Raw genomic sequence first — 12,057 nt, forward strand, 5'->3', positions numbered from 1 at the left:
TACTGTGTCTGATGTTGGTGCCCAAAAACTGAGTCACCCCAAAATCAAATTTGAAAATATTGCCCATTGTTTGCTCATTACCAAAATTAGATCAGTAAATATGGGGAAGGGAATGTGATTTCTCCATGTGAAAAGTTTCTGTCCATCTAGGTTCCTGTATGGCTTTCATTGTCATTTTAGGAGTTCCTCCCAAACTGATAAAATGTACACAAACCTCCACTTGTTTCTATCTCTTTTCTTGTAATCTGCAGGAAGGGGACTTTGTTTGTTCTCGGAGGGTGTTTTAATGCATTTTTAACCAGGTCAAAGAAGTGGATTTTCTAATGTTTCATGCTCTGTCATTGAACCCTGCCGAGACACCTTCAGACAGGCTGTTCCAAGGGAGCAGTCAACTGGTTCTTAAGGATCTGGAATCTTTCAGTTATTTCCCTGAACCAAACTCAAATGGAATCCATTTGAATGTTTAGATTTATTTGGATCTGTATTCTGCCCATCAGGCCATGGAGTCTAACCTTCAGTTAGTGAGTATCCCATGATAGGGTGACTGTCAGGCCCCCAGCAGTTCTGCAGTCTTGGTCAGATACTCTAGTCAAACCTGAACACCTTAGGGCAGGGGTTGGCAACCTCTGGCACGCGGCTCGCTAGGGTAAGCACCCTGGTGGGCCAGGCCAGTTTATTTACCTGCCGCGTCAGCAGGTTCGGCCGATCACGGCTCCTACTGGCTGCGGTTCGCCATCCCAGGCCAATGAGGGTGGTGGGAAGTCGTGGCCAGCATATCCCTCGCCAACACCACTTCCCGCAGCCCCAAACACTTGGGACGGCGAACCGCGGCCAGTGGAAGCCGCGATCAGCCGAACCAGCTGACGCAGCAGGTAAACAAACTGGCCCGGCCTGCCAGGGTGCTTACCTTGGCGAGCTGCGTGCCAGAGGTTGCTGACCCCTGATGTAGAGTATCAGTCCTAGCCAAGTAGAAGCGCTATAGATCTACTGAGATCCTGGCTCATTGATAGTGGCCTAGAGCTAACTCTTAAGCATTGCTATCCTGATTATATTTCAACATTATTTGTGTAGCTGTTACACGTTTCAGAATTTAGCATTACATTCTACTAACATCACTTGCCTTGTAGGCAGTAGAACAGAGGAACACACTGCAATAATCTTGCAGTATTGCCCATCTTGAAGATAAATAATGGAGGTGTGTGTGTTTGTATATATATAAGAGTTATCAGATTGCCTAATACTTTCCATTATAACTCTCTTTAGTGGCTTATAACTTTAACAAATTTTAACCATCAAGCCTGAAAATTTCCAATGTACTTGTCTCTGCCATAGATGGTATTTTTAAGTTTGAAGGGAATGTATGTATTACACACAAAAATAAAAATTGTATTTATCCATGTATTATGTCTGAAATAACATGGAATCTGTGTTTGGATCATCATAGAATCATAGAATATCAGGGTTGGAAGGGACCTCAGGAGGTCATCTAGTCCAACCCCCTGCTCAAAGCAGGACCAATCCCCTGACAGATTTTTGCCCCAGGTCCCTAAATGGCCTTCTCAAGGTTTGAACTCACAACCCTGGGTTTAGCAGGCCAATGCTCAAACCACTACCAATGATTTGTACTGTAGTTAATATAATGCTCTTAATGTGTTGTTGTTCCACATGGAGTTTAATATTTCATATTTCCATTTAAAGTAACCCTTATCCAAATGAGAGCATATATTATTGAGGCTGTGGAATTCTTGTGTGTATCTGAAGCATTGCTAAAGTTGATTTACATTCAGGTAAAACAGGGTGGAGCAGTGCAGAGGGATATGGAAAAGTCTGTTTGTACTTAAAGGAGTGCTAATTGGGCTTCAGGGGCTGAGTGTAAAATACACCAGTCTTTCCCACGGCCACACCCTAAGCATATGATCTTTAATTAAATTCATGGAAACACTCAGACTACTTCCTACAGATTGCAGCTGGCGCTGTCTGTAAAATTTGTGCTCTGCTGAGAGCAGAGGATTTTACATGATAACATGAACTGATATGTTTCATGCTTCCTAAATGTTATTACAAGGCAAAATGAAATGGGTAGAATGCAGTGGAAAAGTCTGAAACATGCAACATCCCATGTCTTACGAAATAACATTGAAATTCGATTGTGATGGCAGCCCTGTAATGTTAACCATGGAAACTCTAACACAGGGGTCAGCAACATTAGCACGCGGCTCGCCAGGGTAAGCACCCTGGCAGGCCGGGCCAGTTTTATTTACCTGCTGACGTGGCAGGTTTGGCCGATCGCGGCCCCCACTGGCCACGGTTCGCCGTCCTGGGCCAATGGGGGCGGCGAGAAGCCACGGCCAGCACTCGCCCCCACCGCTTCTCGCCGCCCCCATTGGCCCGGGATGGCGAACCGCAGCCAGTGGGGGCCGCGATTGGCCGAACCTGCCGCATCAGCAGGTAAATAAAATTGGCCCGGCCCGCCAGGGTGCTTACCCTGGCGAGCTGCGTGCCGAACATTGCCGACCCCTGTCTACACCAATACCATAGTTCATGCATCCATTTTAGGAATTTGTGTGAAAGGAAAATGTATCTATTTTATGGCTTTCTTAAGCAGATCTTTGCAGTTTTACTAATAGAAGAAGAAATGAATGGTAAGAGGACATTTTCCTAGCACAGTGGAATTCTGGCCTATGACTGGGGTTCCCAAGCACTACAATAATATCAATTAGAAGCCATCTGATATTGTTGTACAAGTTGATGGTCTGGTTTATGTGGGTCTACTCTTTTTCTCACTGGATGGAATATAGCTGATCTTCTTTTGTTCTACTTCTACTTTCTGTTTTACTCCTGTTTTACTTCTACTTTCTACTTCTGTTCCGTTCTACTTTTGTGATACTTCTACAGTTAACTGAATAGAAACCCTTATTTTTGTGAGTCAAAAGCCTTGAATGGGGGTGTGGGTTCTCAGGCAAGATCTGTGTGTGCTTGTATATAGCCAGGGATCATTCTACAACACTATGGAATTCAGTGGGACTACAAAAATTTATGATGAAGATTTACAGGTGAAATGAATTTGTAGGTAACTACTCTCCAAGCCATTGGGACTAACATTAACTATTGTTGGGTTTTAACTTTTGTTTAGCACTGAAGTATCTGGTAATGGCTGATATGTAAAAAAATAAACCAAAGTAAATACAAATTATTCATAAAATAATAACTAATAATCACTATAAAGGTGCAGATTTCAGAAATGTGTCTGAATGTTCCCAAACTGCTGAGATATTTGGATTCAGGACTTTGGTTTGGAATGGGTCTATAAAAAGAAAAATTGGTGGAAAGCTGTAGAAGTCTCTGTCGATTTACAACAGTAAGTTATTTTGTTTCTCTGCCTTATTTTTTCATCACTCTGCTATTCATAGCTCAAAGTGTTAACTTTCAAAGTGGACTATAAAGAAAGTTGATATACAGTAAATAAGGTAGAATTTTCTCTCATAGAAATGAATACGTTGCCCAGCTTAGCTCATATGATGCCAGAGCATTGTCTCATGAGTACTATAGGTGCGGTAACCTTAGAATGAAAGGAAGAGATTCTAGCAACCACGAAATGAGAGGATACTTCTAAACCATAATTTCATTATAAGTCTTTTTGTGTACTTCCTCTGAATTTTATTTTATTTTTTATTTTTTTGGTTCATATAGATGATTGCTAAGTAGAATGTTTCACTAGGAAGGAAACAAGCAAACTAAGATTTCTCACCATTATGGCAGCTATAAGTGATGCATTCTTAGTGAAACAAACTAGCTTCAGCGATGGTTTTGGCTACTGAGGTAGCTGTGATTTGTAGCTTTGACATTTAGGAATTTTTAACTAAATTGAGCCTAATACAAAATGGGTGAAATGTAATGGATCTTCCCTTTTCAGCTTTACTAAATAATGCTTTTGAGATGTGAATATTTAGGTTTATAAAGGAAATATTTAGATTTCTTAGAATTATGGTTATTTAGAAAGAACTGGGAAAACCTCAGAAGTAGTTGGTGGTTCAATTCAAATAAGCATCAAAAATTGCTCCTATTTAAGCTTCTCCGAACTCACTTGAACTTATTTTAAATAGTAAATCAGGTTAGAAATCTCTTGTGAGAACAGATATCACTGCCATAATTTCTGGAAGTCCATTTCCAGTCACTCCATAAATACTAGCATTTCAAGGACAGTTTCTCTGAGGGTATTTTGGTTCTTATGCTTCTACTCTTACTTGGAAGCAGGAAATGAAGAAACCTGGGTAATTAAAACAAACTGATGCTGCAGACATTTTCACAGGTGCTTATCTTTATTCTCTTGACTAGTGCCAATCAAGTCAATGAGTAAAACTAAGAACATTAATTAGAGGACTGATTCTTGTTTACATTCAGTGGCAGCGTTAGGCACCTGTAATCCATGCAATCGCAGGGGCCCCCAAAGTAGTGAGGGGCCCCCTGACAACCAGATCAGGTCTGCTGGGCATCAGCCATTCCTTCCTTCTCAGTGCTGCTCAGGGCTAAGAATGGCAACCTCCACACAGTGTGACATCACATGCACCAGAAGAGCCCTGGAACTGAGCTTTGCCCCCCACAAGACAAACACAGCCACTGTACGGTAAGACTGTTCTACACCAGTCTGAGAGTGCAAAGAGACCTTCAAATGCATGTATACCGTATATACTCGTTCATAAGCCGAATTTTTTTAGTAAAAAAGAGAAGCACCAGAGAAGGGGGTCGGCTTATGAACGGGTATAGAGAGGGAGAGGTGGGACAGAGCCCCTCCCCACAACAGAGGGAGCAAGGAGAGGCAGCAGAGCCAGAAGGGAAGAGGCAGAGCCAGACTCTCTCCGCTTCTGGCCACGCTGCTCTCCTCCCAACCTCCGAAGCAGCTGCAGCTCTGGGGATGGCAGGCTGTAGCCGTGCCGCTCGGCCCCACCCCCCAAAGTAGGCTGTTGCCGTGCCACCCGGCCCACCGGAGCATGCTGCAGCCATGCTGCCTGGTCTGGCCTGCCGGAGCAGGGTGCGGCCGCGCTGCCCAGCCTGCCGGAGCAGCTCCAGCCAGGCCACAGACATCCTCCCCTGGCCCTCCCCAGATAAAGTGGGAAGGGATGGGATGGGGAGAGTGTGGGGGTCCCGGGCTAGGGGTGGGGTCATGTGCGGGATGGTCACAGGGGTTACTCCCCTGACTCCCAACTTCTCCCCCCCAAAAAAATTTCCCCACCAGTTACTGTCCCGGCCCCTCAGGGTAAGCAGCTGGCGCGCCGGGACACTTTGTTTACTTAGATTTACTTCCATGCCAGTGGACGCTCAAGGTAAACAAACCAGCTCGGCCCGCCAGCGGCTTATCCTGATGGCCCAGGAGCCAAAGTTTGCCGACCCCTGAATTATAGGGTCCGCTTGTGAACAGGTTATAAAAATGTTCCATTTTACTTATCCATCTTGGGCAGGTCGGCTTATAAATGAACTGGCTTATTTTAAGTCCCTTTTACACTGCCAAACTGGTCTAGTGTATATGAGAGTTAAGCCCAAAGGCCTTTGATTTCAGAGGGAATTAGGTGTCTAAATACCTTTGAGGATCTAAGCATCGGTGTTTCCAGGCCTGGGACAATACTTAACGAAACTTTTTGAAACTTGAAGCTGTTTGGGTTCATTCTCTTATCCAAAGAGGTCAGATCATTGTTAGCCAAGATAGCTTCTATTTTTGTGACCATTTTATTATTAAGTGTTCACGTTTCTAAAGTGTGATGTTGATTTAGGAGAAACTCTTGATTTAAATCCTTTGAGCCTCCTAGTAAAAGACATATAGCCAAATGGAAAAAGAGTCTGATTAAGAGTCTTGGAAAAGAAGTCTGAAAGGCAGTAAGTCCTGAAAGAACAAGAAACTGATGCATTTTGGTTAACAAAGACTCCCAGTTCCACTGCCTTGCCTCTGACCCTGAGAAAAAGTCTTGCACCCTGGTCGTATTGTTCATGTAAAATTAGCATATGTCACTGACGCAAAAACAATAACTTTTTAAACTAGGCCATTAGAGAAAATGACTTCATGCTGTAAACATTTTCTCAGAGAAACCCTTGGATCTTTTTTCAATCATTATTTAGTAAACAGCATCAAATAGAGTCATTCAAATAAAAAACACCAACTGAGAAGGCGCACAAAGAGAAGCACAATTTTCTCTGTGCAGCCTGGGATGAAGTCTCTGGAAAAAATAAACTTCAAACATTTCAGCAAGGGTGTATCTGGAAGTGCTCTGTGGTCTAACTCGTGCACCCATGAGTTTATACCAACTGTTGTTTTAATTCAGCATAATCATGATTTAGTGTGAAGGGGAACATGTTCTTCATTAATTTTATTTGTTGGATGTGCTAGCCTATGCATTTTATATACAAATGAGCAGAGGGGGTGGAGAATATTTTACTTTTTTGTTACGTTATGTTGGCAAGTTAAAGTCCTTGGGTGAAATTCTGTACGACCCTTCTAGGAGGCACAGCATGGAATTTGCAGCCTGGAGGAGGGGGAGAAAGGTGGCTTTAAGCCATCTTTGGCCCCTCTTGACCTGGTGCTTCTCTGTGCTCCCACCCCACATGATTTACCCAGCCCTGTGAACCTGTCCATGTTCTGGCAGCAATCCAGGTGACCTGGAGGGCTGCAGTGCGGCCTGGAACATAGTGCACATGGGACATTGTTTTTAAAGGAACAAAATGAGATAGGAGATTTCCAGAGAATTTAAGCATTCCATTGAAATTTGGTATTCTGAATATGCAGCTGGGAAACAACAATAGAAGCTGCTCACAGGCCGGGGGACCCAGTAAATCCAATAACACACTCTGTCCCAGTGGTTTCTGCGCCAATCTCTAATGGGTCTGGTTTGTGGTCACATTAATAATCATCCCTGTAAGGTTGTCAACCCTCCAGGATTGTCCTGGACTCTCCAGGAATTAAAGATTAATATTTAATTAAAAATTATGTCATGTGATGAAACCTCCAGGAATACGTCCAACCAAAATTGGCATCTCTGTGAATTTTGGGTTTTGGCCTGTTTTCTCAATATCAGCAAGGTGTAAACATTCACGGATGTCTTGATCTCCTTTAAATGATGATTTATTCCCTCGAATAGGTCGTTGACTAATAAGGCTAGAAGAGCGGTAATGAGGCATTAAAATAGATCTTATGAGAAAACTGTGAAACAGGAGTTCTCCAATTTTTTCATGGCAATGGACTACACCTAATAGAGAGATTGTCATGGCCAATCCCTTCCCATTTATAATCACATGCAACCATTTCCCTCCCAACCAAAACGTCTCTGTGTCAACCACAGCAAGGAACAGTAATACTGAGAAAGTTATTGAACATATTTTTTGCTTCTTTGAATGCAATTTAGCAGCTGGAAACGAGGAGGAGAGCCAGCACCTTCTGATCACAACTCCACTGACCACAGTGAGGACTGCCACTGTAAAAGGATAGGTTTCCATTATTAAGTGTTTACTTGTTTTTATTATCTTAATTCATCATCTTTGCAACAGATTTGACAGTGACCCCTATTGTAGCTAAATGGCTTTCAAAGGCATGGTACATGCTGGCCTGGGGTGCAGAAGGGCAGCACTGGAATGGGAACCTCCAGGAACATTTCTGGATGAGACTATCCCCAGTATATGGTTCCTGGGGCTCCCAGGGAGTGCACATGGCAGTGGTAGCTCCCCCACCTACGCACAATCATACAAAGAAAGGAGTAGCTGAGCCCTAAGAATTAGGGTTAATATGGAAGCCATTAGAGAAGTTATATTCTCTTCAAAGACTTTTATTAAAGGGTTGTGTCTCCATTACACTAGAGAGAAAGGGAGAGACTTGAAAGTATGCAACAGCCTGGAGTTGTTTCATCTGTAGTTATTTTTTAAAAAAGTAGTGAGTTTCCATTCACTGTTTCTGATTGAAGAGTGCTTATTCTATGTTTGGGTTGGAACCTACTCATGTTTGAGCATGATTGTGAACAACTGAGTTAGACACCAGGATGCTAACCTCAACTCAGTGTAGACCAAGATAAATCATGTTCGGTATCATGTCAGAGAACCATGATTAAACCTAGCTACCCCAGTATTTAATCATGGTTAGTGGACATGATGCTGAACATGGTTTGTCCTGGTCCACATTGTCTGCTAAATTATAGTCGGCGCCATGGCATCTAATTGGATTGTTCATAATTGTTTCAAAACATACGTTTTTCCAACTCCTGGACAGTAAATATTTGTGGGGGAGGAATGGTGTTTCACAATGTTTTTTTTTTTTTCAAACAGAAAAGACATAGAATTCCACACAACTAGATATTCTATTTAAAGAGTCCCTGTCCCAACTTGCTTACAATATTTTTGTTCTTTTTGTACAGTTCCTAGCACAGTGCAGCCTGGTCTATAACTGGGATCTCGAGGTGCTACTCTAATACTAATAAATACTACTATTAAATTGTGCATTTCTGATAAGCCCTGAATGAATTGTGAATAATGAAGAAGACTTGTCATTAAAAAAATCAAAAGTCCTGGGTTCTTCTTTTCCTGTCTGTTCCACATCCTTGTTCTGTTTTCAAAAAAATGACTTAGCCTCTCATTGCAACAGCTCACCCATCCATAACTAACCTACTCACATGGGTGTTTTGAAGCTTCAGTGATTAGTGTTTGTCAAGGCCTTTAAGATCTCCAATAGGATAGTCTGTAGAAATGCATGATTTTATTTATTTTGCTGTTAACAATATAACTTAATGGTTTTTTAAATTATGCCTCAGTAAAATAATAATCATGAGTTCCATTTTTTTAAAGCATTCTTAAAGTTGGTCTCTTGCTAGGAACAGACAATTTAGTTAATGGACAGGCCCCTTTTAACAAGAGGGGGCTGATGATAAAATGGTGACCATTTGGAAAGCTGCTACTTTTGTTGTTCTGAATGCTCGTGAAAATAAGTTGACTTTAAAGATAAGATTATTTGGGAAATTTTCTTTAACGCTGCTTAAAATATGTTAAGCGTGACTGTGCATTTCTTTTTTGAACAAACCTTTGTTTTACATGGTAGGTAGAACCGGGGGGCGGGGGCGGGGAGCTCTTGGCACAAAGACTTTTCAGGAAAGAAAGTTATTTTAAATGTCTATTGAGAACATGTTCGTAAAACAGGAAAAAACACAGTTAGGTTGATAATAGCTCTCTGCAAATGTTAGCATCACTAAATAGCTTTGCCATCTTTTTTTAGAGGGAATGTGATGTCCTAAAGTAGCAGTTCTTAATTATGCACCATATAAAGCGACCAGGAGCTTCTGCCTGTGCAATTTCTTTTGCACAGGAAAATGCATTTTTAATGTTTGAACCAGCAGATTTGTTAGCTGCAGTAAATAAATAATGAGAGTTGCTCTCTGAAATACAATATAGAAACATCTTTTAAGGAGTGAGTACTGGGTTAAACAAGTTCCTCAGCAAATCGAGAAACAACTGGCACTTGATAAGCGATAGTAACTTAAAATTTCACTTCTCACAATAATATCCTCATGAATAGACCAAGGAATCTAGCATGGCAACAAATTACAGCAGTATCAATCTGTTTACAAAGGTATGCATTGCCAAACCCACTAGTGCCTTTATTTAACAACTACTTCAAAAAGGGAAACATTTTTATGTTAATTTTAATCTATAGCCAAGAGCAGTAAAAGGTGCAGTTGTTTTAAAATGTAAATAAAACCTAGATTTATATCAACCTTTTTTGTACAAAATAGGCAAAAATTGGTTTCCAGTTCTCCCAGGGAAGGTGGTTTTATGAATGCTGCCAGCTTGTTCCTTTGTTTGAGCTAGAAATGAAAGCATGATGGTACAATGCCATGTGACTATGATTGCTTCTTCCCTCTAGAAGGCAAAATAGCTAGCACTGTTGACAGGAAATATTATAATCTACAAAATGTTGTGAAGTGATTCTGTAATTTTGTCTCTGCTCCGAATGACTTACATGCTGTTTCTGGAAAATAAGGTATGATTATGATTGTTATGGTTTTATTTATCTAGCACCAGTAGGTATTCTTGCAGAAACATGAGAAAATACAGCCGAAACATACCTTCATGATCCCAATGCATAGGAGATCCCTGACACAGTGATCCCCTGACCCCATTCCACTGGCAGTGTTCCATATTTCTGACTCCCTCTTCTCTCCAAAGTCTATGGAAGGCTCAGTACAGGTATTGGTGTCCTCATAGTGGGCAGGAAGGGGTGAGAGTAGACTAGGAGAGGCACAGATGGATCAGGGCAAGGAGAAAGCATCATCCCTCCTCCCCAAAACTCCTTACTACCACCACCAGTCATGCCTCATACTGTATAATACTTCCTCGATTCCTCCTTCCCTCTACCTCCCATGCACACATTGGAGAACCACCTTTAGCCCATCAGTGTTCCCCTGCTAGAGACTGATTTGATGCAGTGAGCCATAACCATGGAAACAGGAATAGCCCTGGCCTCCTATTGATCCTGAAGGATCTGCAACCTTTCTGGGTAGGCACCGTAGGCTATTCTGCATGAGAGGAATAACCCTGCCCCTAATGCAGCAACTGTTGAGAAAGTTCCACAAGCAGAAACTTGTGCGGATTTCTTCCTCTTAATCCCCATTCTAAAGTGTCAGTCCTACGGGCTCTCCCAAGGACAATTTACAATCTCATCAGACATTTAGAACTAAATGCAAAAGACACTGTTACCAAGAAAAAAAATAGTGCTGCCCACATATTGTGATAGTTCTTTTAAGATCTTAAGTATTATTGCCAACGGCCAAGAACATTACTGATTACTGCTTATAGTATCCGTTGGACATGGGAAACTAAATTTAATTGGGTGGTAGCCAAAATCTACTAATGGGGGAAAGTGCACAGGAGTAATTCAGTGTGTTGTAATCTTATACAGAGACTGTTCTGTAATCTGTACAAGCTCTCTGGCAAACAACTTTACTTTTAAGTGGTAAAAAATTATTTGCACCCTCATAAAGAGAGTATAAACGATGTGCGATGTCATGAACTAGCCTGCAGTAGTTCACCTGAAACACATCTGAGACCTTCAAACACATCTATCTTAAAAGATGACTCAGGGAAAGATGTGAAAGTACAAGGAAGCACTTTACCATAATGTCTGTATTTCCAGCTAGTACATGAAGAAGCTGATGTACAATTTCCAGCAACAATAAAATGAAGCTACTATAATGTCATACTTCCTCTTCCTCTTTCCCCCATTTGCTCTCCACTTACTAATTTATTTTCTCACCCCCACTCTCAAAGAGCTCCAGGCCTTCATGCTGCAGCCACTTCATGTGTAGACCCCTAGCTGAAGGTGTTGGGCTCCAAGGAGTTTTTATTTCAGGCAAAAGTAATTTGCAAAGGTCAATACTAAGGCTCAATGAGCCTGAGCAATGGTCGGAGGGAAAAGGAACTAAGCAGTGTGAAGACCCCTGACAGCATTATGCCTGCAGAAGTCAGGAGCAGGGATAACACCACTTCCAGGGTAGCTAGGACTCTGCAATGTTTCTGCACCTATTCTGCAGGTATTGCATGTGCTTTCCTCAGTGCTGCTCTGTATTTACCAACTGCTGTACTGGGTAAGGTCCACCACTCCAAACCCAAATCCTACTCTTCTAGGGTCCTGAGTGCTGCAGGAACTGCCCTCTGGCCTTCTCCCCTTGTGGTCCACAGTATTTTGCAACCAAAATATGGCTGCCTCCTTTGCAGTGTACTGGGAAGGCTCTGTGATCCCACTCTCACCACTAGCACGTACTCAGAACCAGCCATAATTATACCCAATGACTTTAAGAGCATTATTTGAAAAAAGTATATGCGCCAGGTGGTTTAATTCCTCCTTTTCTGCTTTGTACAGGTTTGGGAGATAATAGTTACACAGCAGAACAGAAAAGGTAACTATAGTGAGTGCGCTGAATGCAACAATCCCCTTGAAATCACAATTGAGTTGCACTAGTGGTCAATTTGGCCCAGTATATGAACATTAAGTCAGGCTATGGTTAGTTTTTTGTGTTTAGTACATGAACTATCTAA

General features: G+C 41.9%; 1 protein-coding gene across 2 annotated transcripts in view; it reads left to right on the plus strand.

Moving 5' to 3' along the window:
* The window catches only part of CALCRL (calcitonin receptor like receptor), a 96,264-nt gene that overhangs the window by 33,803 nt on the left and 50,404 nt on the right, over positions 1–12,057 (plus strand). The window contains exon 2 of one of the 2 annotated variants that reach the window (XM_054043878.1): positions 11,882–11,918. The exons of the other annotated variant lie outside the window; for it this stretch is intronic. The gene's annotated coding sequence lies outside the window, so the exon portion shown is untranslated. The remainder of the gene's footprint in view (positions 1–11,881; positions 11,919–12,057) is intronic. 2 annotated transcript variants of the gene reach the window in all.

This window comes from Malaclemys terrapin, chromosome 11 (assembly GCF_027887155.1).
Source record: "Malaclemys terrapin pileata isolate rMalTer1 chromosome 11, rMalTer1.hap1, whole genome shotgun sequence".
NCBI lineage: Eukaryota > Metazoa > Chordata > Testudines > Emydidae > Malaclemys > Malaclemys terrapin.